This window comes from Strix aluco, chromosome 22 (assembly GCF_031877795.1).
Source record: "Strix aluco isolate bStrAlu1 chromosome 22, bStrAlu1.hap1, whole genome shotgun sequence".
NCBI classification, from domain to species: Eukaryota; Metazoa; Chordata; class Aves; order Strigiformes; family Strigidae; genus Strix; species Strix aluco.
The window spans coordinates 1414855-1442503 of record NC_133952.1 but is presented as its reverse complement, the minus strand read 5'-3'; the positions used below and the strand labels follow the sequence as shown (position 1 = coordinate 1442503).

Below are 27649 nucleotides of genomic sequence, written 5' to 3'. Positions count from 1 at the left end.
ATTATTTGCCGCCTTATGATTTGTATCGGGTTATTTAACACTGTAAGGAATTCCTTGATTTTACTTAGGATATTATTTTCAATTCCTCTACAATTGCAAATCCATAAAATGGACACCCAGCCCATTCCTCTAGGCAATACTGTGCCTTGTGTGGGGAACCGCCCCCCGAGTCTGAAGTGCTAAATAGAGGTGTAAAATTTATTCCCCAACTATGCTCATTGGTCACACCTAAGGAAAATAGTTATTTTGCATTCTTGTATTCTGAGACTAAAGGAGAACAGTTCCACGTGGTCAAAGCAGTCTTTTCATATCTCCCTCTTTCTAGAAATGTTATGCATAACTTACAGAGCTATTAAATCTGATATATCTTAGACATAAGATTTTTCTTGCTTAGACTTAAGCTTTTTGTTAGTAGTGTAGAACATATATGATAAGAAAAAGTATACTGGCACTCTGAAAAAACAGATAAGAATGATACTAAGTTTGGAGCAACAAATTTCAAATTCTGTTTAATGATATGTAAGTGCTTTTGGCTACTATGTTATCAAAAGAAATCTGAAGATTTCTGTATGCAAAAAGTATTTTATGGGATCTTAAGGGATTGCAGTAATTTTTCAGTGTTGTTCTTCTCGAATTTTTCTATTTTAGACATTTTTTTTTTTCCAATTTAATACAACTAAAGAAAACCTGGTGACTGTATGCTTCAGGCTTCATTAAACCTGAACCACCCAACAAGACTCAAGAAACATGTTGTTCTCCTACAACTTCACCAACCAGTTAAGCACATTGTAGGCCTATACTTCTGAAGGGGGAAGGTGGGTTTCTTAAAAAAAACAAAGCCACTCCACATCCCTGAAACCTTCAGCCAACCATCTCTGGCTTTTCAGTGCATGAATGTTACTCTTTTCTGACCAGCATCAGCACTTCTGATTTGTTTGCATGAGAAAATAAAAGACATCCTACTGAATTAATAGGATTTGGAAAACACTCTTCTCTCTCCCCAAGCCTAACCCCCCCCAACATCCAGAAAGCCTTGATCTGAATGTGCTTCTTAAGCAGAGTCGTCTGTGTTTTAGACTCCTGCAGGAGAAGTTACAAACCGCAGCGTATTTAGGTTTTGAAAGTAAACCAACAGGGTGGAGACTGAGGTATGTGTGAAAGATAGAGGAAGCAACAAAGCTTTTTCTACCCATATTTCTGGGGGCAAATGTTCAGACAGAGGAAAGGGTTATATTGACACAATGGGCCTCGACGTGCAGGATAAACCTGGAGAGAGGTGTGATGTTCTCTGGAACGCCCCGCTGTCACTGTTAGCTCTTTCCCGTGGTACAAGAAGTCTCTCCAGCTCTTTCGGGTCTTTCACGGTGGATGGCCCTGAGTGGGGTGACTTCCGCCGCTCGCTGTTTCCACATACTGCGCGGAGTCACTGGCATCGTTCTAGTCTTCTGTCATCTCCTTGCCCTCCTCCTTCTGGTGCCCTCAGGTCCTCCAATTTCCCCTTCTCTCTCTATCAAATTCTGCCCATGTCCGCACCCTCATTAATCAATGTCAAGTCACAGAGTGTACAACAAGGGCTGTATTCTTCAACTGCCCCCTCAGCCCTCATACATCCCATTGTTCCAAAAAACTGATTCAGATGGCAAGAAAACAGCCGATGCAGCACATAAAAGAGATGAGACAGAAATGAAAAGAATCAAGGAGGGGAAAAAAAAGAGGAGGCATTTTTTTCCCCTGAAACACTCGAATAAATACTCGGCAATGATAATTTAAATTATTCATACATTTATGAAAACATCCATTGAAAAGTGAAGTGTATGATGCTCTTTGTCTACTTTACTTGTCTCTTGTTTGTGATTAACCTTTACTGTAACTTGGGCTGGCAGTGCCACGATCACAAAGACCAGACTTTTCCTTCCATGGGAAAAAATGTTTCATCGTATCCAAATGAAAAATTAAGTGGAGGTATTTAGTGCTGATGTGGCAATTTGTTGCAAAGCATTAAAGATGCAGTATTATCCATGTCTGTAGTCCAAACACTGCCTATTAAAAAAAAATTAAAAAATGGACAAAGCCAGCTTTTAACAGCGTGTTCCCTTACAGCGTAGTTTGACATATACTCTACTTCCAGTACCATGACGTCCTTCAGGAGCCAGAGAGCTTGACACCACGCAGTGTGCAGGATTTGCTGAGCTCAATTAAGGAGAATCTGTATATGTAGGAACACATACAAACAGTCTCAAAAAAAGGAAATGCAAAAAGTAACTCAGTTATTTTAATTACAGCTCCTAAGATGTGCAAACTATGTACGACTTATTCATAGAGTAGCATTAATAATTCCATCAGGAAATGAGGGATTTGAGACCTGACAGTCTGTGAAAGTCCAGACGATGCCTCTTTTGCCTTTTTGATAGACTTTTTTGCTCAGACTTTTTGGTCACTGCCTTACTTCAGAAGACTTCGGTTTGTGGCAAGATGAGTAGTAGAATATTAAATGCCAATAGTGATAAACAATCTGATGTCAGGAATACCAGTAATAATTTGAGAGGTTTGGGAAAACTCGGATCTGTGGGGATTGTGTTCTTTTGGAGTATCTCTGCAATTCTTACTCTTTTGCAGAGACGAAGAGAAATAGTCAAAGCAAAGCTTCTTTATAACATTTGTGTCTTGCTTGTAATTCATCAAATTTCTATCCAACTTCCAAACCAGAGAGGTCTGGATAATGTCATATAATTTATAGATAATCATCCAAGCATTTTTATTCTCAAGTGAACATATTTAGTCCTGCAAATATGCATTTATGCCTTTCCATAACTGGTTGATTACGTGGGAGGGGGAGCCATTGTCTAGCAGTCAAAGCCAAGGGATTTTAAGCAAAGATCTAGTTACTCTTCTGTTGACTCTGCAGTTGACTGTGTGTGACCTTGGACATGTCACTTATACTCTGAATGCTTCACTTCCTTCTGTAAATGGATATAACAGTTTTGAGTGTGTGCAGAAAAGTGTGTCTGGAACTCAGTAAAGCATTTTGAGATTTCCCTCATAATAGGTGCTGTTGGGTCTTGGCAATTGAAACTAATAGCACTCTTCAGTAGTGGGTTTTTATTAAACATTATTATTGTGGCACTCATCTTGGGAATTTTGTAGATTTTCTTTCATGCCTTTTTCAGTTGCTTTCCACTTTTGCATTTTGTCTTCTATTTTTTTAGTTTTTCTACCTAGCCGTTTCTGTACAAAATGACTCTCAAAAGTTTTTCTTTGTATCTATCTTGTCTAGGATTTATTGGTTTTGTATTTTAATACGGTCTCTGGATTTGTCTTTTGCTGAGGTGAAGCATGTGCCCTTGTTTCAGCAGAAAACATTTTTAGTAAATCCACTAATGGATAAATCTACTAAAAGAGACTATCAGCCGTAGGATACAGTATTTATACAGAAAGTGTGGTGGAAAACTGTGTATTAAAAGAGGAAAGGAGCTGGAGCAAAAGTCCTAAATCAAACTCCTGGCAATACACTGTCTTGGTGTGTATTTCTTGCTAGGCTGTGATTCCTTTTTCTTGGAAATTATCCAGAACTTCCTGGCTCAGGGATCTGGGATACTTTTCAATATACTGGCTATATGGAGCAGTGGGCAGACTTGAAACGGTTCTGAGATGTTTTTGGGGTATGGAGAGACATCCAAAATATTGGTTCCTTTTCTCAGCTGATTTGCATGAATCCTCCTTCCCTGCTTCCAAGCCTTTCTGTAGTTTCTGAGCAAGAAGATGGCATCGGATCCCTCCCTGCCGTTCACACACCAAGCCCACTTGTGTTTGGGACCAGCCAGGCAGCTGCAGAGCCCACATGTCCTACAGCAGAAAGCTTTGCACCTCAGCTCTGCTCACTGCTTCGCTAATGAATGGGCGAAGGTCTGGCCCTGCAGAAATAGCCAAAGTTACACTAGTAGGAGTAACAGGAGCCGTGGGAAGGATAATGTCCTGTGCATTCGCACCCACAAAAACACCCCCAAGCTTCTCATGTCTAAGTTGGGATGAGGATGGCTTAACTGGGTCTGGTCCTTCCAAGCCCAAAGTCGACCTGTGACTCGCTTGTGGGTGCCTGTACTTTCCAGATAACCATTGCACCTCTTTTTTTCCACTAGGCCTTTCTAGGCTGAGGAATTAAAAGTATTTTTTTTTTCAGTTCCGTGGTTTAGAAGCGATGACTGTATAATCCGTCCCCTCCGTGGCTGTGTCGGGGCAGGACTCGGTCCGGCAGGCGTGGGTCCGTCCTGCCCCTCGCAGCAGCGGCCCTCGCAGCGGCTCCCTCCCCCCGGCAGCCCCCAGCACGCTTTGCCCATAGAAGGCACGGAGATGCCTTGTTGTGCAGCGCTCCCTCCTCCCACCCAGCCACCAATACTGGGGTCTGGGAAGGTAGCCAAATGCCACTGAGGACACTGGAGCAATAAATCATCCTCCTTCCAACATCTGCAGGCCCCAAAGGCTAGCCCCTTGCCGATGATGATCTCGCCTCCCACCCCCTGCTTTTTATCCTGTCCCTCTCTGACAAAACACCTATTGTCACAGCCTGAGTGAAGAAGAGTCCTTTTTCCTTTACAAAGGCCCTCTGAAGCCAAGTTGTGAGCTGCCAGAGAAGATGCCTATGTCTCGGCAGGGAGTCTATATCTCACTCTTTTTCTCTGTAGTTCATACTTTTTCTCTCTCACGGGGGTCACCCAAAGCCTTTCACTCTGGCTTCATATTCACATAAAGACATCAAGAAAAAGAAAAACCACACCAGAAAGAATTATTAGGCATGGCTGTCAAATGCTTTATGGCGGGGGGGTGTAGGGGGAAAGAACAGTAACTCTTTATGTGCTGGCATTGTTATAAGAGCTAATGTACTACTGCTTGAGTGCAGTTTGCAGGAAGACATTACATGCTTTAAGAATCACGGAGACATGTTAAGCTAAAATACTGTATTTCAGCAAAAGGGCATTTTGTTTTAATTTCTAGTTTCTTAGCAGGTTTCTCTAGATTATAGGAGGTTCTTTCCTGATCCCGCTTTCTTGAAGAACTTTTTTTATTTGAAGAAGTCTATTGACTGCCATTTGCATGCCATTTTGTAACTGCAGCAATTTCTAGGATCAAATAGATCAAACTGTCCCCAGTCCACTTTTGCATGTGAAAGAAGTTTAAAAATTCAGACACAGCCAGCATCAAACCCTGCCCAAAGCATTAATACTTCCTCGTTGAACGGGCAAAGCTGCATTAGTGCAGATGAGCTGAAAAAATGGAAGAGAAGAGCCTCCTTGTCCCTCTTCCTTAGCAGCAGAGCGGCGAGCCGGTGGTTACGTTTTGGGTTTGTTCCGAGTGCAGCTACTGTGCGAAAACGCGGATTCGGAATTACGAAATTGCCCGTTTGCGGCAGGTTAACGCTGAAAAGCCCTCCTGAATCTGCTCCCCATCTCTCTCCACCATGCTCATAGGGAACTTTGGAGAGCTGTGAACTGAAGGCTTTGCAAACAAATCGCCTGCCCGAGGTTCATCCAGATGCCACGTAGCCATGTATGTTTTTAACCCTTTGAAGTTGCGTTCCTTTTCTTTGCTTACGGAGAAGTGGGCAAGCTGTGCTAGGCACTACTTTAAGAAGACCCTGCTGCCTTGGAGAGGAAGATAAATTAAAAACTTCATTTAATCCTTTGGAAGGCTGAGACTGTAAAGTTAACAGTCGAGTAACCTATTAAAATTTACAGTGCAAGGCATCAAAACAGAAGAAAAGTGCACATGTATAAAGTTTAAAGCATCCTTATAAAAAGCCGGAAACCTAACACTGCATTCCTACAAATTATTCCCTTAGCAAACATTTTTATTTCCAATTAGTAAAAGAAAAATTGCTAATTTGCTGCAGTTGGACAGGCCTGACGTCTCAATCTGCAAAGTGTCAGTGCTGTGAAAGGAAATGTTTCACACTGTGCTGGAGAGAGAGAGCAGCTCTAAAGAGGGTCAGGGCATTGGGCCCAGAAACCAGATTGACTGGCCATAGTGCTAAATTACTCACACAAGACATACATTGTCTGCAGTGCCAGCTACAGAGTACTCACTTTCTCATTCTTTCCCTTTTTTAGTTGGTGCTTGTGGGGGAGGTGAGGGATGGTAGGGTACAGCAGAAGGGGGGCACGGAAGAGAAGAGGGAGGAGGGCTGTGTTCAGCAGCAACCAAGTGTATGGTCTCATCCTCTGCTTCTGTCTGAAGACAGAGACCCCAGAGGGCTGAAATACCGCTCTGATCCGCCGGGAACGTTTTGGGAACCGGTCAATAAAACCAGGCACCCTTTGTTACAGTCCAGATATCAGATGGACTGAGGTTAATGTTGTGCTGGAGATAAAGGCTCAGGCTGTTGATGAACAGCCCTTCCACATCCTTAACAAAACAAAGTGTCACCCAACAGCAGTAGCAGTTGTTTTTTAATGATAGTAGTAGTATTCCTGTGTATGGCTGTGTAAGAGGAACAGATTTGTATGATACGTCTGACCACGTGAAGAACGTAATGCTTGAGAAGGGCTGGAGGACGCCAACGACGTGACAAAGGGGCGAGAAAGAGAAAGGAGTGGGGAGAGAAGAGTGCAAGTCTGCAGGGACGTGGCAGGCGAATTAAAAAAAAAAATCTGTCTGTGGTTTTCAGCACTGTTGTGGTTCTCTGTTTAAAATACTTATGTTGTACATATTTTATGGTCTCATCAAGAGCCCTTGAATCCAAACACTCTTTTGAGTGTATTGTAATGCCTTAAGCAGGATGTAAATCTGGATTTTTTGAAACTTTTTAGTGATCTGAATTGTCCACCCTGACTAAAGATTAATCACTGAATCTTTTCTGAGAGATTCAGGAGGCACCAGCTTGGATTCTTATGGCTTCACCTTGATATTTGCCTGTTATACAGCTGTATCGAGCAGAGCTGAGACTAACAGATTGACATGGCTCTTTTATGTTATAGAGGCTGCTTTTCGAATTTAAATAATTATTTGTTTTATTAATCATATATCAAAAAAAGACAAGGGTCAAGTTCACAAGATGGCTTTCTAAATGGCCATCTTATTATCTGCCTGTCAAAAAGTTTCTTAGACTTTTGGTTCCTATTTCCCCCTTGCTGCTCCCACCCCACCTTTTGCTCTGGTTTTGTGTATTGTGAGGACTAATTAACTGAAGATGGAACAGTGATATTGAAGGTGTGAAGCGCTCGTAAGCTTTAGATGTTTCTTTGATTGGTCCTGATGGACAGTGCGCTGCAGCACTCCGATATGGAGCAGGGACGAACTTTGTACGCTTCTTAATAAGCCTCTGGAAAGCAACGTTTTATTTTGCCAAGGTGGTGGTGTCTCTTGTAGATTACCTTCAGTGTGCTCGACAGACATCTTAATTTCTCTTTCTACAAGGAATCAGCATGAGGCAAGCACCAATTTATTTGCTAATAATCTTACATGTGGACGCAGAATTCCAGTTAATTTGGCGGAGGAAACTAATTTACAGAAGGAGCTTTTAGTTTTGTCTGGAAGGAAGCTATTGCACCTTGACATAACAATCTCCACAGCCCCTTTCCCAACTAGACAGGTTCTGGGTTTCTTTCTACTGATAATCCCATCAGGACCTTTGTTTTCTGATAAAACTAGATTCCTTTGGAGAAACCTAAACACATTAGAGGCTCCATTACATCCTCTGCATACTTCTTAAAACCTGCCCTGTGCTTCCTGTGCGTTAAACAGAGCAGATGCCTACTCAGTTCCTCTGTGGCATAGCCCAGTCCCGCCATCACTGTTATTACTGATAGCTGTGTACAGCTGCCATGATAAGACAGTAACATTTTCAATGTGCCCCTATTAAAAAAAAAAAAAAAAGGACCTTGCCTTTAGTCAGATAGAGTGAAGATGCTGTTCTTCAGAGTCAGTTTACAGCTGCTTCATTCATGTGAATCTCAGCAGGCAGTTCTTTATGATCCGCTATGAAAACAGTACTTAGTTGGTATGAAGCAAGGGAGAGAGAAAAAGCGGTTTATTTTGGGTTCCAGGTTTGAATGTTGCAGAATGGAAGGCCAAATATGTGTTTCCTTTTTGAGACAAGCCTTCACAATGCTCACTGCCAGAACAGGGAGCTCCAGCCCTTTTTGCATGAAACCAAGCCCATCAGTGAATCCAAGAATTAGTTTCCTTTGAAGAGGCACATTCTCGCATCTAGTACAGGAAGGAAAGGGAAGGAGAGAGTGATTCAAACTTCTGGGAGGATTTAGGAAGTTTTTGTTGGGGCTGGGTGGAAAGATCTGTGAGCCATAGTCTGTACTTGAATGAGTAAGTAACCGCGGTTGCTGCCATTTCAGTTTTCATTTTCTTTGCCTTTTCTGGGACAGAATTTTTCCCCGTACAATTTGAAAAATAATATTTAAGAAGAGACTTGTATGGGAAGCAGCAATAAATGCTCAGAAAGTTCGTTCTTTTTTTGTTTTTAATTATCATTATCCCGCTAGCCAAAGAATGCAGAGTGAATAGTGGTGGACCGAGTTTCTCGGGCTGCTCGGCTCGCTTGCCGCGACCTCGTGTGTGCATTGCTGCAGTGAGGAGGGCGCTTGTGAATCGGGGCTGAAGGGAGTGGTACTCATGGCTCACAAATTTTTCAGGGTGATGGAATTTGATTATTTCTCAAGTCAAATGAAATAAAACCTACCAAGTCCCCTTGAGTCACTTGGTCATTTTTGTTGCTTTGTCAGCCGGTGAAAAGAGAGCGCTCGCGGCACGAGCCAGGGGTGATACGGGCTGTGCTTGCTCCCCGTGTGCGCAGACACGGACGTACCCCCGTGCCAGAGGCCAGACGCAGTCTGCAGGACTGGAAGCAGCCCAGGCACTTTACATATGCAAACACCTTCACCTCCGAGCTGCCGCTCCGCTCCCGTCACAACGGGCTCATTCTGTCAATCAGGCAGCGTACATGGGGCGCCGCAGTAACCCTCACCGCGGAGGGCTGCTTGGGATTTGTTTCTGTGCATCTGGGAGCTTGTGATGTGTGCTAAGGAGGGAAGTCAGTGCCTTCCATCGTATGGGGTTTCCTGCTTTTTTTTTTTCTTCTTTTTTTTTTTTTCTTCCAAGCCTTTAGCATCATCCTTCAAGCCAAAAAAATACATTCTTGTTCTCTACAAATTGTTGCTATAATTACAACTCTGCATGGCCACACAGAGATCCTTTGGAAACCAGATGTCACATTTTCTAACCTCTGCTGCAGGGGTAGTGGCTGGCCACATAAACTTTACAGTACATATATTTATCTTTTTGTGGAAATAGCCTTGATGTTCAGAAACGGCTAAGCAAATTGGCCTTGATCTGTAGTTATAAAAAGAATTTGTCCTAATTCCCTGTTGCCTGTGGTCTTTCTCATACTGTTTATTTCTCAGCGAGCTTCGCAGTTCAGTGAACCCGCGCAGGCTACCCCTGATGTATGGCTGGTAGCCGTGGGGACCCACACGTCCCGTGCTGGAACAGAGGGTCCAGCAGCAGGAATCTCCCAGTGAGTTTTCTGAAGCCTCCTCGTTGTCAACCAGTGCGGGTGCTGCTGCCATACCAGTGTGGAGAACCGTTCTTACCTGCTCTCCCAGGTCAGCCAGGGCTGGGCCTAATACTCAGAAGGGAGACATTTAATAAAAACCCGGGGGGTTGCAGGGATTGTGTCGCTTGTTCTTCTGAGTTGATGCCCCAGAATGATGTTCTGATGAACCCGAGCTGTTAGAGAATTGACTTTTCAGATAGCAGTATGTCAGAAACTCATGACTGGTGCTCACCCTGCTTTGATGACCAGATTTAAGCCTGGATTGCTACATTCTGCATTCTCAAGTACAGTCGACGCTATCAAATGGAAATGCTACTTTAGTGTTTGCCCTTCCCTCTCCTGCAGGCTTGCTCTGGGTTGTTTGATACTTGCTGTGGTTCCTCTCTGAAGCTGGTTATGTTTCAGTTAGTGTTTTAGAGGTTCCTAATACATGGAGAAACTCTAAAGCACTTCGGGCTTTGCCAGGACGGAGGTGGAACGTACCAAATGTAAAATAGTTAATTCTGACCTGAGCTGTAGGGATTTTGTTTGTCTTTTTTCTTCCGTGATTGTTTTTTACTCAGATAGCTCTGTTAGTTATAGCGGAGGGGACAGTTACACTACTGAGAGATAAGCCAGGCTTCAAAGTCTGAATTGATGTGTGTATAATTCTGAGCTTACTGGGGTCAAAGGTGTTTGCATCTGAGGAGGAATGACAGCCTTATTGTTAAGATTAGGTCTGAGGAGCTTGAAACTCAATTTCTAAATGCCAGAGACTGTGTGATTTGGACACGTCACCTAATTTCTTGTCTCAGTCTTGTCTGTAAAATTGGGATAGTAATCCTTCTCTTTTTCTGTTCTCACTGTTTATCTATTGCGTTTACTTATTTCGCAAGGTCTTGTGGGCAGACTCATCTTCGTATTTTAGGTATCAGCTAGCACAATTGGGCTTCAGACTTTTGTCCTGGGTGCTCCTGATAATAAATGGTGGGAAACGTGATCGGGCTTAGTGTCACATCAGGAAGTTCAGTCACAAGGTTTTCTGACATGGTGCTTCCTCATTACTTGGAAATATCAGGTGTGGGGAATAATGGAGAAAAATTTGTCCCTGTCTCAAACTTAAAGGCAATGACTTATCAGCACTGGATTTTTTTCCCCTTGAAAATGGTGGGGCTTGTTACTGAGCCTCTCTGAGTCTACCTGCTTGAAGAGAAGTTTTACGTATTTTTCTTCATAGCTAGCAAGAACAGTACAGTGAGAGAATTATGATTTTCTCATGCTAATTTCCTGCATTTCACAGGACATGCATAGCTTGTTGAGGCTGGACGTGGGTTTGAGCCACATTTGCTTTTTGAAACTGAACCAAACTGTACTGTGCTTTGGAGAAACAACAGCAGTGGAAGCTGGTGCTAGGTTGTCCGGCCACATAAGGCATTTCTTCAAGTAAATTATCAGATAAAGGTCAACTTGTGTCACCTTAACCATGACGCAGCTAACAAAAGCGTTGTTTGTGAAGCAGCTGCTGATTATCATTGGTGAGCAAATGTCTTTGAATTTTATAGCTCCTGTTATCTGAAACTAATAAAAACACAATGCCAGTGACGAGTCGAAGGTCATCTCATCTCTCTGTTGAGGTGGGGAGTACTCAACAAAGCTCGAGATTACACACACTTTTTGTCTAATATAGTCTGTAAATAAAAGTTTTTGAATGAGGGATGTAAATCAAGGATGTATTCTGTCCTTCCATTAACACTTAAACAAAAGTTTTCCTTTTCTATTTTCACATCACGCTCCAGAAGAGAACAGAAAACAGGTAGCGTATTTCAGACTCGATCAGGTGCCATTTCAGCTAACCAAGCACTGGGATGGTTTTGAGCCACTTTTGGAAAATCAGATTTAGTGGAAAATCTATTGAAACAGTCAAAATGCTCACCTTTCAGGGAAGCCATTGTGCCAAACGCAACGTAAACAGACAGCAATAAATCACCATGCTATGCACCTCAAATAGATAATCAATTTAATTGAAAGCATCAATAATCATAGTTTGACATTTATTACCCTGTGGATGTTTTATCTTTTAGGCTAGGGGACAGCGGGGCAATGATGAATGCCAGTTCTGCCATGGAACACAATTATGTGGTGCAAGGAGAAGGATTTTTATATTCTGCAAAAAAAGCAGTCAAATTTATAATTGAACTGGGTTGCACAAAATCTCTGGGAAATAAATGCATATACCTCAAATGCATATAACCTGAATTCTGGTGTTATGGCTCACGAGATAAGGTTACAAATGCTGCTTTGTGTATTCATTTTAAGTGACTTAGGAGAGCAGTTCTGCAGGGCCAATTTTTCCTCTACAAAACATCATCTTTTTTCATACATGCATAAGAGAGAACCAAAAGTAAGGCTGGATTGTTCCTTCTTTGGCTATATTTTATTGTTTGTGCTCATTGGTCACTTCATTGTGCATCCTCAAAGGTGAAAAACCCTGTAAAAGTTACACTGGTCGTATAGGCAGGAGGCTCCGCGAGCAAAAGAGGGCTGAAAATGTTCTCTTGTGCTTATTTGCCAATAAAGCAGGAACGTTCCTTTTCACCTGCAGAATGTGGGATGCCTGCAGAACACCAGCCAGTACTGTCTGAAGAAAATAACGGAGTAGATGTATCTGCTGAGCTTGGGGAAAGCCCCCAGGACTGCCAGGGTTGCGTTGCGTACAGCTGTTCCTGACGCGTCCTGGAAGGCTTTCAGGAATGTGAAAACCCCAAACTTTTAAACCTTAGAGTTGTGGAATAAGCTATTCCAAAAAACTAAATTGTCTGTATTGGTTTGAATCATGTGCTTATGCATCAGTCGAAGCAGATATTTTACCTTTTGTTTTGGTTTTGAGAACTCTTGCTTAAATAGCTTTTACTTTCAAAAGAGCGAATGAAACACTTAGTACTTTCACCAGCTAGCACAGCCTGGGTATGTTGTTGTAAAGTTCTTTTTTCACTTTTTATTATTTGAACCAAAACACGATTTAGAAACCGTGCAGACTGGCAGATAACACCCCTGTCATTGCTCTCCTGGCAAAAGCGAGAGCACACAAGTAAATCTTTTGAAGGTGAGGGGTTAATCAAGTTGAGCTCCTGTCCCAGCTAAATATCAGGCAGGTTATTGCTTTGGATATAATTTTAATGTTCTTCTAGTCAAAAGGCCGAATGCCTGAATTAGGGAAGGAGGGTATACAATTGTGAATTATAAATTTATAGTCAAATGGACAGCCTTGGCTGTAGTGAAATGGGTAATTAGATAACATAGTATGGTTTTTTTCTTGCTTCTCTACTTTATTCCATTGCTTATCCTAATACCAGAAATCATTTTATTGTTTTAAACAAACAAACAAACAAATGCAAATTACTTCTGCATTATAAAAATGCACATTTTAAATACAGCGGTGATACTTAGGAAACCTGGAGTGGAAGGATGTGATGAGGAGGTGCCTTCTGAGAAACTGAAGACACCCAAACTCATCCCAGCCTCGAAGTCCCTTATGGAACTGTCTGAACGTCAGCACAATCTGCAGTACCGTGTCAGATACTCAAAGCAGCAAAATCGCCTTCGACAAGAAACGTATGAACCTTCAGTTGAGGCTGATCCTGTTTTCCTGTGTGAAAGCCGCGATACTCGTTTTACAGCTGTCCCTCTGGTTGGGAGGAGGAGCAGCCGGGACCCTCCAACTTGCCGGGATTTGGTCCATTTCCAGCTTGGTCCGAACAGGTGCCGTGGGCGAATGGGGGGAAATGACCGCAGCCTTTCGCTAATGAGTTCATCCTTCCCTTCCTTTAGTCAAAACAGGACCCGTTGACCCTGGTGACCCAGCAGCACAGACTGACGAGCGCTGGGGAGTTTTGTTGCTTTTGCTGTGCTTGCTTTACGCTTTCTCAATCCCAAGAGGCTTTGGGTGTTGAGGAAGGCAAGAACCAAGTTTATGAGAATGTAAAACTGCTGCTATGTTATTCCCACAAAGCAACAGTTTCCTTGATGGCACATTCAGATTATTTGGTGAGTAAGATAGGATCTCTTAACTGTCTCAAATCAGTGATTATTTACTTTGGGCTGGCAGTGAAAAAAATGCTTTACTTCATTAAACCCTCTTCAATGGCTTAAATACATTTTGTTTCCAGCATCTGGATACATTATGGACATTTCTTTGTCTATGATCTATTGGTGGTAGTTTTTAAGACGTAAACAGAAATGCTATTTGGCAAGATCATGTATGGAGCCATCTTTTAACCTCAATGTTCCTTTTGGCACAAGATTAAAAAACTGCTTGTAATCAATACTCAGAGCTGGATCTCCCAAGATTTTCTTCAGAGCTGTACTTGGAGTGTTTATTAACAGTAAGGGCTGTGTGTGCTTTTCAAAACTTTTAATGAAAAAAAGTAGGGTGTTTTTCTGTTACTGTCCTAAAAGAAGCTCCAAATGTAGAATCCATTTTAATTCTGATAGCAAACAACTGGCGTTACTACGGATAACATACAGAATTGTAAAAAAATCTCAGACGTTTTGGCTTACTTCAGGAAAGTCTTCTGCAGCGATTTCAGAATTTTCTGAGCAAACTCTCTGACAGCTAGGACCATTGCTTGAAGCTTGCGGTCAAAGTGGGGGGAAGCGTTTTGTCAGGTGTCTCTTTGAAGTGGCTGGCTGTGAGGTCTTCTTTCCGAGAAGATGGCTAATCAAGAAAATGCGAGCAGAGAATGGTCAGGTTCCCTGATCTCAAGAAATGAAGTGCTCACTGTATTTATAAGCTCATTTCTCTAGTTATTCACTGGCTCTTTTCATCAGCGTTCGGTCTAGATTAGGGCTTGCCTCTCTCTGGGGAATAAAAGCCTGTTTTTGTCTCAGAGGCCAGGAGTGGTCCTGGTGGGGAGGGTGGGTGCTGCTGGCGTTCTGAAAGAACAAGCAGACCGCATTTACTCCAGTACACACGCGCCTGTACTGGAGAGATGGATCATCCTCTTGAGTCTCTGTTGCACTGGCGCTGTGATCTTGCTGGTCGGGGTGTGTTGCCCTCACACCTCCAGCAGCTCATCTGGAAAAGCTGGTAAAAGGAATGCAACCAAGAAAATTAAAGAATTGTAACCTCATGTTCGGAAGGAGGTTTTTGATAATCAGAGGTGCATCAAAGCACTGGAGAAAGCAGATCATGCAGTGTTTCTTGTGGTTTGTGAGACTGAGGCTGTGTTGTGTTGTATGACTGTCCACCTCAGCTTTCATATACCCTACTGCTTTACTATTATATGTACTTCTAAAGCAACACAACAGCCCCACCCCCCGATGCCTGAAACTCTGCTCTGAATTCAACAGCTGTCTGGAAAAGCAGATATAATATGAGAATGTGTAAAGAACACATTCTTTCAAGTCACACTGAAAAGAGAATTGTTATATAAACAGATGGGAGGATGCCACTGCCCCGGAAAACTGCCTGAGTGGTGCCCCAAGTTACACTTTGGCAGAAGGAGGTTCAAGGGCAGAGCTGAAGAATAATGTGTTATGCTGGAAGAGACCCTCTGGAACACAGCAAGCATGGAACTGCTCAGTTTTGAGAAAAGAAAAAGATGTGTTGGGGAGCACAGACAATAAAGATACCTGATGGCCGTTTGCTGTAAGACCAGAGCACAAAGCATTCGGTACAGCTCAGCACCGAGTCTCTTCTTGTTCGCTGCGGCGCTCGTGCCGAGGGTCCATCACCAGTTGTGGCCCGCGGGCCGTCTGCCTTCACCGTGATTCGCCGGCACGTGCTGAGCTGTGCCTGGTGCTGCATCTGAAACTAAGGGAAGGGAAAGAAAAAGTTCCTTAGTGCTTTTCCTATGGATTCAGTGTGGGAACAGAAGCCTAAGCAAAGGCTTCTATATCTTACTGATACTCTACGTCTCAAGGTGGCTTGTCCGGGGCCAGAATTTATCTCAATACAACGTGTGGTACGGAGGGGTATTGAGCTCCATCTGGCAACAGTTGAGGGAGATTTTCAGCTGGGGTTAGTCTTTCTCCGATGCTTTATTGGAAGAAGAAAGCAGCAGATCTGAGCTTCCGAGGTGGACGTCTCCCACCTTGTGCAGTGAGTGGAGCAGCTTGTCCGGCCGGAACATGCTGCCTGGAGCTTGATGGAAGAGGTGCTTGGGGGATCCGTGGTGTAAGGGGTCATAATGAGCTAAAATCTTCATGTTCCTTCACCTTTGAAGTTCTTGAGAGGCTCAGTGCATCCTTCCACTTCTAACCAGGAGGTTTTAGTCTTTTCTCCCAGGAATTACTCAAAAAGCCTTTGAGAGGCTTTTGAGGGATTTACTCTTAAGGTTCCATCCTGTCTAGAAGCTTACTTGGGACAAATGCCAAATATCTACATAGATAAAAGTTTTCTCTCTCACTCCTGAATTCTTTTTACTACCTTTGTTTTAGGAAGATTTGGAAATGGGACCAAACCAACTAACAGTCTTGTAGCCATGAAGTATTATGTCTCATAACTGTTTGTAGACTTGAGAAGGTGAAACTGCTTGCTTCCTTCCAAGCTCATGATACACAGCATAGCATACGATACGCCGTCATAGATTTGAGAAGTGATTCATATTTATTGCTTCTAAAGATGCTCTAAAGATTACCTTAGGTTTAATTTTTTTTAGCTTGCAGTTGTACTTCTCCAATTTGTTAATTCCTGAAACGTGGCTAGTTTACAAACCAGATGCGCGGTGAAGATACGGGCACTCAAGGTGACACTCCCTCCAAAGAAGCACTGGAGCTATACCCAGCCCTATTACATTATGCCCTCGAACGCTCTAAACACAAATTCCTACCTGGGGAAGACATCAGCAGCCCAAGAAAAAAACCACAAACTTATTTCCATTTGGACTCCCTGAATTCCTGTCTCAAGAAAATGCATTGAAATTGCCACCCACTCTCTGTCTGGCTGATTAAATAAAATATTGACCTTTTCCAAACACAATATTATCATTCCAAGCATAATATTATCCAGTTCTGTCTGAGATTGTTTCCACAGCTCTTAAAAGGGAACTCACCTGGCACCCCCTATCCATTCAGATAAAACAACGCTGTATGCTTTTTAAATAAGAAACTGATTGTGCCGATCTCTGAGGTTAGTCCACAGAATAATTCCTTATTAACTCTTCTTTAGAGGGAGTATCATTTGCTTAATATTACTTCCGAATAAAGGAAGACAAAGTGCCCTTTTCTGTCCCTCCGTTGTTCTCTTTCGTTGCACAGAACATTACTACAGGGAATTCCTCTCCAGGTTAACGTACCAACTCAGAAGAGGTACTTACTCCCCGTTTGAGCAGCCGTGTGTCCTGAGGACAAGTGGCAAAGGAGTGGCATGTACAATAGCAGAAACTGGTCCTTGTGGTTAGCACAGATCATACCATGAAAGAAACACTCTAGTACAGAAAATTCCCCTCCTGTTCAGAGCCCGTGCAAGGCTCTTCATATCTTCAGTTTATCAAGGGCTTATTTTGCTGAATTAAGTGAGAGATAAGTGATGTAAACGTCCTTCAGGCTCTCTGTGGCAGGCACCCGGGGTGGCTGCAATAGTCACCGTCTTCTTATTTTTCTTTCAGAAAAGATTGTCCCTGCAAAGGAGCACTGAATATCTGCATCTTCCATGAAAATAAATAGGACTCAAACGTCTCATAATCAGCCTTGTGTTTCTCTTCCAGTCCTTCTCAGGCTTTAATGGGCCATTTTTCTTACTGCATCACCCTGACTGACTATGACCTTGTCATGTTAAAGTGACAGTTAGGTTATCCTGCTGATGGGTATCAAGTTGACATATCCCATCCTTTCTGTCGGGGTGCCAGGCAGGGATACATTCCCAGACAGGCTGCACTCCCCCTGGACGGTACCAGCTATTAGAGGGGCTGCTGTTTTCATTCGTTCCTTTCACAGTGGGAGCAGCAAAACTAAGCTGGTAAATGAGACAGTGCATTTCCCACTTTAGACTTTTGAAATTGGTGGGAACGTTGCATATTGGCTTTATTTTCCTTCAAGTGTGATTAATGATCAAAAATCTACATGTCACAGCTTAGCTATTTAGCTTTGCTGCACTGCTATGGTTACATTGAAGGCCATTATTTTGATGGAACTGAGGATAAGCTCTAGATATAGCTGCAGTTTATTGAGCTGGATTTTTGGCAAATTCTGTATGCAGTGAATTGCAAGTTGGCTTTTATGTTTGTGCTTGTGATTTGACATGCTTGCATGTGGGGAACTAGAACACGTTCAGTGAGCTCAGCAAAGTTGTGTGTTACTTGGGCAGAGAAGTGACTTGGCTTTTGAACCAAGACAGGCAAGCATGCTTATGAAAAAAATTATTCGTTATATACTCTTTAACTGTGGTAAAACAATTCATAATTCTTATCAGTGTCTTTTTAGGCTGTGAGGAAGAGAATGAATTGAGGTCATTTTTCTCTGTTCTTTCTCAAATTCTTAACTGTATAATTATTACAGTTAAATAAGGCTGGAGGCTCTATCATTCAGCACGGATGATGGGAGAAGCCAGAGCCAGCTGGCCCTGCTCTGTACCTTGAGACCTAAAGAAGAAAATATTTTACCTTGGTACATCTGATTCTAGTCCTTCTCTTTGGCAACGGGACGCATGGAGGGATCGAAGTGCTGAGACTTTCCTGTTTCCTACAGTGTTGGTGCCAAGCAGTTTCAGCATCAATGTCAAGACTTTGTCTATGATGAACGGGATTTTGTAAGAATAAAGAAATAGTGTTGATGTCGCCAGATAGGTTTGAAGGTACTTAACATCTGCCACTGAAGGGAGAAGGGCAAGGAGTTTTTGAAAGTCTTGCCAATGGAATTGGAAATGAATGCCACCCCAGGGATATGAAGACTGAGGCAAAGCAGTCGATTTGCTGTATATGAACCTCACCCAAAGGGAGGTGTAAATGACTGGTGTTTGAATAACGACGACTTCTAGAGACTGGATGGTATAGTTGTTGGATCCGTTTCCATACACTTCATTTTGGGGGTATTCTCTAAGATATCCTAGTCATAACAGGTATGATTAGATACCAAGGTTTGAGTGCATTGCCATATATAGATTTATATGTCGATGTGTGTCCTGGATAGAAAGGCTGCAATTTAATATGAAGTATGAGCTCTTCAGCCAAAGCCCAGAGGTCCCCATACGTCAGATCAAGTGCATGTCAGCACTGCCATTACAAGAAGATGTATGGTCTCTCTTTATTTACTTATGATTATTACTGATCATCTTAACAAACAGGTTATCAATATATGAAGTACAGAGGAAGTTCATTTATATTATTCTGTCAATATCAAGGTCATTTTTATAACTAAAAAGGGTCGAGAACAAAAGATAGATGGATCATATATGACAGGAGCTAACCGTCCAATCCATTTACATTGCTGCAAACAGCAGAGCTTTATCTGTTAACCAAAACATTACCCTTCACTCTTCAAGATGATTTTTTGCTCAGATAATAAATAGCTCTAGCTACATTAAGTGATTGTGTTATGTAGTTCTGTGGCAGACAGAATTTAGAGTTGATGACCCTAAGCTTCCTTTCTACTACTATTTTCTCTATGGTTAGAGTGGAGATGTAACTGGTTTGCAGTTCAGAAACGCATCGTGTCAGAGGATCACATATTTTATTTAGCATAAAAGTCTTCTGGGCATGTTCCCAGGTTTGAAGATGAACAAACTGAGTAAATACAGATACAGTTCAGTACTTACAACTTAGTTCAGTACTTACAACTTCTGTTTTAATCCTTAGACTGTACACACTGCTCAGTGCTGGACAGAGAGAGAAGTGTCCCTTTTGTCTTTTCAGAATTCAGTTTTATCATAGAATTTCCCTTCAGGAAAAAGGGAGTTCAGGATAATATTTGTAAGGCTATTTTAAAAAGAAAATCATAATTAATTTGAACTTTTTTCTCCTCGTGTATACTGTTACATATTTCTTTTCTGGGAGGCGTTTCAAGAAGTGAGCAAAATACCAGACAGAAGACTTACAGGCTTGCATTATTAACTGGGACTTACTCTTTCCAGAATCACAATATGTTGCAAAAGGGGGGTGCAGTGCTTGTGCCCTTACGATGTAAATGTTTTGTCTATGCTCCAGGGTCCTTAAAGGTCTCCTTCTCTATAGTTGGTAAAACCTGTTTTCTTCGAATAGTAACGGTAAACAGATGGTTGCTAAAGGTGATGTTGGATTGCAGAGATGGAGAAGGAGGATAGAGGGAGGTTAGATGTGGCGCCACATGAGAGGGAAATGCATCTCTAACTTGAATCCAAGGAACACATGTAATGAATGAAATACGTTTTCTTTTAGCAAAACTGCCAAACTATCAAGTGCATTTCTCATGCTCATTAACACTGGACTTTAAGAACCCGATAAGAATGCAATATAAAATCAAAGAGCCCCTAAAGACTGTGAGATTATATTTAATACTCTCCTATCACCAGTCCCTGAGTGCTTGGCAAGAGAAACGGTTACATTTACTAATCAGTACCCTCTCTTATTTGTCTTGGCTGAAAGTCTCAAGTCCTCAGCTTATTGAAGTTATTACAAATGCTCTCCATTAGATTCTGTTTAACTTCCTGGTATTTGCAGTTGAACTTGATCGCAATGTCATGGAGGAGTTATGTCTTTAAAAAGTGATACAAAAGTTGTGATACTACGTATGTAACTTGCATGTTTATTTTCTTTGTTCTTAAATATATTCTTAATGTTTGACGTTCATTCTTCTTAACAATAACTACCCCTGACGTTTTCCTGCACCTTGCTGGATCGTAGAAGTTTGTTTTGTGGGATAAGAAGGTGCTCTTCCGTACGAAAAGGTGACTTAGGATGTTCCTTTCTTCTGAACACCCTTTGGAATAACCTGTAATGATTCACCGTGAACTGCATTTTATTCTTGTGAAAGTTGGCAAACAGGAGAAATCCCCCTGTAAAGCCGTACAGGACATCAGACACGAGCAAGTGCAGAGGTGTTCCCTGCGGCAGATGACCAGAAATTTTGGGCCACGGATCCCTTCTAATTTTGAACATTTTTCATGCAGCACTGTACCACCTTTTTGTTCAGACTTTCAACTGAAAAATAAATGGTTATAAAATGGTCTGTGGGGCACATACCATGGCTTTGCAGACTGTTACTGGTCCACAAACCACAGTTTGGCTGCTCTACAGTGTTCCCAATTGTGCTGGGGTTGCCCTTAGCAGTGAATGGTTGGTTTATTCTTTATACTCTTTTCAGCCCTTGGCTTGTTCCTTGCCAGTCAGAGTCGTGCTGTTCATCCTCCTTCACTCACCAGCCAGGAAAGGAAATTCTTCCTCTCAGACAAGAGCTTTCCTCCCTTTCCTCTTAATTCCGGGCACATTCGTTTCAAATTCCCAAGGCAGGATATTGAAAATTTCCTCAAGTCAATAGGGCTTCACAAATTTATTTGCTATAGAAAATGTAAAATTTTGGTAAATTGTTGTCCAGAAAGTGCTATAAAAGCCCCATATTTTAAAAATATGGCTAATAGAAAAATTCTTAAGCGCTGAAATGGTTTTCTGTGGGTTCCTTCTCCCTCTGGCTCTACTATGAAAGACCATCATCTCTGTGACTTGGCTTTTGTAGGGTGGTTAGCTGACGTGTTTTAAAGGGCTGTTCCAGCTCCTGAATGCAAAGCTGAACAACATGCTCGCGGTCATCACCAGGGTGAGCCCGTGCCAGGGTATTTGCAGCTTGTCTTGCTCATCCTCCTTGCTCCGAACTGCAGAGGGGGTTGAAGGGTTTGAGCAGGCACATTCCTCAGCAGTTTGCACAGCAGTGGGACAGCTTCCCAGTGGAAAACCAAGGGACAGTAAAGAAACACAATGTAAACCTGGCAATCCCAGATTAGGTATTTTATATGTATTTTCTTTAATACGGTGCTCAGATGGTTCTTCTGTCCTCCTCAGCCCACGTTCCTTCGAGGTCTGTTACCAACAGAATTAATCTTGTATGCCCAAATAGCATTATAGTGCTTTTTAATCAACTCACTTGGCCTACATCAGCATATATCATTTCTGACCTTTTCCATAGCTCCACCTTGGGGGGTCTTGGGATGATCGTGTTTTAAAGGTGTTCCTGGGCCAGGCCTTCCTAGCTGAGTGATGTATTTATAAAGACAAAAGCATCAACTATCAAAAATGGGCATTAATCACTGCAGTGTTTAAGGAACTTCAGGAAGCTCAGATGAAGAGTGTCTCCGTGCTGGAAGGTAAAAACAGATGTGCAAACTACAGGTGAAAATGTTTACACAGAAAGCATCTGGATTAAAATCAATATTAAGCCAGCTCGTTCCCTGCCAATACTCAATAGCATTACAAACTGGATTGAAACTCTTCATGCTTTTTGCACCAGCTACTGTAGCTGATGCAGCACTGTTTGGCCATCCAGGTAACGCTCATGCAGAGAAGAGAACTGATAGTTCCATTTCTATTTCAGGACTTGGTAGCTTTGGTGACAACAGATCAGATTATTAATTATTCCAGTTTATTCAATTGGGAGGCTCCAGAGTCTTGTTAGTGAGGGCAAAAGTTTGAGAATTTTGCCACTGATTTACCATATAACTTCAGGCAACTCAGTCTTTGGGCCTCAATTTATAGGCTTTTTAAGTAGATATTTTTCATCCACAGAGAGTTCAGAGCTTACAAAATTTACTGTTTAATTTTTTTATATTTATGTAATGATTGTTTGCAAATTAGTTCAACAGATTTTGTATTGATTCTGTGTGCCGTTTTGAAGTTCTGCGCTATCCAGGATAATGTTTGTATTTGGTTACTGATGTATCCAGACTCTGTGATGAAGGAGTTGCGCAGAAGAGCAGTGAGTTTTTGATAACCTGGCTATATACTATAAAAGACCTTTAGATATAATGCCAAACTTCATGGAAGAACTAGAAAAGCAACAGCTGTTGTGACAGTGTTGCATTTTGCACAAATCAGGTTTTTGGTTTCACTTCAAGATTGGCACATTGTTAATAAATAAACAAACCCTTTCCTGCTTGTGCCTTTGCTGTTTGCAGTCCGCAGAGCTGTTAATGGCAGAGCTGATTAGCTCTTTACTGCTGCGGCAACAGCGTTTGCCAATATAATGAGCGATGGCTTTTCAGGTCTCAGGCAAATAGTAACAATGAAAAATACTTTTTTCTTTTTTTATTTTGGTAAAATTGTCCTTGGGTACCAGCGAGTGAGAAAGTTATTGTGATATTTGCTAAAGCCAGGTGGAGACAGGCATAAAGTTGTAACGACCCTCTGTACGTGTTAGAGCCAAGTGAGCCACCACGTACCAGCAGCCAGTTGAGAGGAAGATTCATTTTTTCATACCAAAAGCCCCAGCTCCCACCTCGACCCTCCACTGCAGCGGCTCCGTGGGGAGCGTCCCCAGCACGGTCAGTTTTCTGGGGGACACCGGGGGGCTGGAGCACGGGGCCGGGCAACACTGGACACCTGAGAGGGGTTTCATGTGCCGGGCTGGAGGCTGCATCCCACAAGGTGCTTTGTGCTCCTGGCCTCTGTCCAGAAAAGCACTTACGTGTGCGAACATTTCTGTTTCTATTAAATTCACTGATACTACTCGCTTAAATACCTGACTGGGTCAGGGCCAGCACGCTCAGGACTTTGCAGGATAAAACTTTTAAGGAATAATTAATGAAAAGTAGGAAGAACAAGATTTGTAGCTTAATAACAGTGTTCTCTTCTGAGCCGAACCGGAATAGAGGTGCAGAAAGTAGGTGAAGCGTGTGAACACGTGAGGTGCTGTCCGTGTGTTGGACGGGAGAGGTGCCCCCACGGAAACACGCCGTTGTGTTTTACCTGGTGCCCGTCGCAGCCGCTCAAACGGTTTTCCCTACTTAGAGACCGTTTCCTGGAGGCGGCAGGTACCGGCCGGGGTTCGGATGCGCTGTCGGGCTGGTGTGATTGCTGTGCTGGTATGAATGTTTCCCAGTAGCACAGTGGAGACATTTTTTTAAAGCCCGTAATGACCTGGCTGGAAGAAAATGTTTGCTCTGCGTGTTGTAGTGTTGGCGTGTGCACCGGGTGACAGTACAGTCATCGCATCTCAGCCAAGCGGGGTAACTTCCCTATTAACAACAGCAGATTAGGCACAGGAGGGACCTCGCCTGCGATTTCATCTGAAGTATTAACGTGAACTTGCGCGCAAGTAAGAATCAGAGTCCCTCAGCTAATTTAAGGCAAAATAACTGTTTCCAAGGTAGCGGGTTTTTTGTGATCTGCACGGCGTTCCCTGGAGAAGGGGCAGGTGTAAGACAGTGCGGGTGGCACAACCGGGGTTCCGTTGTTGCGAGCGATGTCTCCGTCGTGCTGAGCTGGGCTGTTGGGGTGCCCGGGGCGATCCCGTGCGGGCAGGGAGCGGGGCAGCTTGGGAAGGGCGGGCGTGGGGTGAAGACACCGGGGCGCTGATCAAACAATGCGGAGCTTTAACTCTTACTGACTGCAGCGGTGATGTACTGAGGTCTGGCTAAACAATCAGGTGATAATGAAGAGCAAGTTATTGCAAAAAGTGCTGTTATCTGCACAGTGACTTCTGTGGAATTACTGGCCGTTCTCTTCTGTTTCCAACCCAGAGCTGATGTGGAAATACTTCTTAAAAATCAAGATTCACAGTGATACAACAGGGGCAGGTTCTACTCTGTCATCTTCTTCACCGTCAGAATTTGCTGAATGCATCAAGCCATGCCTATTCAAGTTTTGGGGTGGGTTTTTTGTGTTTTTTTTTTTTTTTTTTTTTTTTAAATGACAGTTTATCTGAGCTCACGGAATGAATGGATAACGTTACTATTTACATAAGCTCATTGTGATCTGTCTCGGTAATGTAATCAAATTAGGGTTAACTGCAGCTGGAGAATGCCAGCTTGTAAACTGTTTTTCAAAAAGAATCACATGGTGTTACTTGACATGTTTAGTATACATTCAGGAGGCTTTGCAAAAATTATAGCACATCCCTAACTGATGTAACTAAGTCGGGATCCTTTTGCCACCAGTTCGCTGAATCCGGGTCGTGAAACGCAGTGAAATTCGTCAACAGTCGGAGGAGATACACCTCCGACAACACCAGTTGTTCTGACGTAGCTGCTGCTGACATGTTGTCTTTCTTTTGGCTAAAATCAACATATCAGTTGATAGAAAAAGCATATGGTGTAAATTTTGAGTACATTTAAGAACATCTGTGTTAACTGCAAAAGTGCAGCCCACTGTACACGCCAAGCGCTATATTTAGTCTTAGGGCATTCACATAAGATGAAGTCCAGCCTGAGCTAAAATTACCCAATGAGTGGATTTTCAGAGTATCTTTTGTTATTCTTATTAATAAACATCGCATCTGGTACTTACTTTCCCTCCTTCTCCCTGACTCATTTAATTAGGAGGTGCTATTTACATCACAGTGGTGCAGTCACCAAGTTCTTTTGCTGCAGAGCGCGATCTCACAGGAAGGTCTTTGCCCCTCAGAGCTTACAGGGTGCCCGCACACCTGACCTGCCTGTTGAATTTCCATCTCTCTAGAAAGGTGCTGTCAGACAGGTTTCGTTCCAAACTGGGAGTGCAGAGGAAGACTTTTGACATTTTCTCCCCAGCCCGGGAAGGCTTCCGAAGGCTCTGGCACAGCCCTGGCCGTGGTTTGGGTGCTGTCCTCTGCCCCTACACGCACACACGACCCACCACACCCCGCCAAGTGCCAAAACTATTTCAACATCAAACCGTCAACCTGTTCTACTGACGTGGGCAAATCAGAAATTTAGGTACATTCAGGTTACAGGCCGTGCCCAAGCTAATGCAGAAAGTCTGTGGCAGAACTTAGTCTCATACTGTTGCGTTTTGGACATAATCGTCTTTTTCTGAAGTCCAGTGCAAAGGAAGGATGGAAAATACCATCTAAAAAGAGTTCCTAATCTCCCACTGCTGCTAAAATACCTTCTCCCACATGTAAATATTCTGATAGTTTGAATGTGGAGATGGTTCCATTGAAACTAAAATTCTTCATGAAATCAGGGTTTGTTTCCCCAGAAGTTCTGTAATAGAAGGAAACTGAAAAAATATTTCACCTTGTCAAAAATCAGCCATTTTGAAATATTCTGAATGAACTGTTAGATAAACAGCCACTGATACTTTTCTGTAGATGTGCCATTTTTGAATATGTATGAAACATGTTTTACAGAAATTCTGTAAGAATTTTTAAATTTGGGATCTGCTGTGAATTGAAGGGAAAAAAAAATAAATACTGTTTGAGAAACAGAACTTGCCCCTTGAGCAGAGATCTATCCAAACCAACAAAAGGAAGCTTGTGTTGGCATTTAGATTCAGACTCAGGAATTCCTGACTCTTAAGCCTGTTTATACAGAACTATACCACAGCCCAATTTGCACTTCATTTTAATTTTTTTTTTCCCCTCTACGTTTATGGTCATGTTGAACGGGTGGATTATGCACTCTGAATGCACATACTTAACCAATTGTTTTTAAAGATTTTTGCATATAATAATTGCAGTTAAGTGTCTTCATTTGGAAGCAGCAGTGTTCCATGAAGGCTTTTAAGTCATTTAGCATAGACATATTTATATTACAGCTCTGAAAGTTTCATGGCCTGATTCTCAAAAGGCTTTTGGGGGTCGTTAGTTCCCCGTGAAGGTAGCGGGAGCTGGGAGTGCTCTGCGCCTGAGGACAGTCAGCAATCCCCCAGTAACTTGGTGACACAGGCCTCTACCTGCGCATGACAGATATTTAACTTTCAGTAATTCAGGGTGAGATTTCAGCATGTGTGTGTGCACACACAAGTGCAGGAACACACAGATTTTTATTGCTCTGGTTTCACCTCTTGGTCCTATTTGCTTTCAGCTACTTTCTTAACCGCGCTTTCAGTATCTATTAGAGCTGTTGTAAAATACAGAATGGTTTAGGATTCTTGCTATTTAAAACATGACATGTTGTTATTACAGCTGAGCTGGGAGATATTTGCCAACAGTTTTGAAATTTGTAGATTGGTCGATCTCACCTGGGCATGGTCAGAAGGGTCCAAGAACTTTGTGCCAAATCCTCAGCTGCTGAAACACTGAACACAGCCTCCTTGGCTTTTTTTTTTTTTTTTAAAGTTCCTTTGCAACATACAACCATTCTCATTTTAGTTTGGGTTTCCTTGCATTTCAGTCTCTGTTTCTTGGAGCTTTTTTCTGCTCCTCTTTGGTAGCCAGAATACATTGCCTGGGCCTGGAAGTCCTGCGTACCTTGACCCTACCCTAGCACGTATGTGTTTAACCTTAGACATCTGAGATCCCCTCTGAGGTCAGTGAAACTACTTAAATACTTGGAGTCCGGCTGCTCGATCGAGTCCTTGCAGAGTATGTTTATCCTGATGGGGCCATCCGGTGTGATAGAAGGTTTAGGTACTTGACCTCCCGGCTGTCCTAGGTCTCACCTGAGGTAGAACACAGCAGTGTTCTAATGACTTGTAGCACCGCACCTCTCTTGGAGGAGGAATTAAAGACCTTCACTGAGGGACCGAAGCATCCCGCGCCCCGACCCCACGAGCAGTCCCTGCTGCTGGGGTGGAGCTGCTGGTGCGCTCCGGAGCTCCTGGCTGAGCCCCTGGCGAGAGCGTTCGTCTGTGTGAGGTGAAAGACGCCTGCAGTGTCGCGTGGGGACGGTGGCATCGGGCCTGTCCCTGTGGCCGTTCCTGCGACTCGGCCCGGTGACAGGCTGAGCCATGGTGCTGGCAGCGGGCGTTGGGCGCCTGCTCCGGAGGGACTCGCTTTTGGAGAGCCCACAGGGCTCCATCCTCTTAGTGCCCCTGTTCTACATCACCTGCCATTTCGCAACGAAACACGTGTTCTCATCAGCCAAATCTAAAGAAATTACTTCTAGAAGCTACAGAAAACCTTAAAATGTTGGGGAGAATATAATAGTAGTTGTGGTGTAAGCCTTCCATCTAACTTCCAAAACATCTGTGTCGCTCTGTTGCAGTTGAGAGTTTTGGCCTTTAATCATCATCATCATCTTTATTATTTTATAACATTCTCAGTTGCAATTCAACTTATTTTTTTTTTCTA

General features: G+C 42.9%; 1 protein-coding gene across 2 annotated transcripts in view; it reads left to right on the top strand.

Moving 5' to 3' along the window:
• PRDM16 (PR/SET domain 16) overlaps window positions 1-27649 on the top strand; it is a 342713-nt gene that overhangs the window by 147011 nt on the left and 168053 nt on the right. The window lies entirely within an intron of this gene.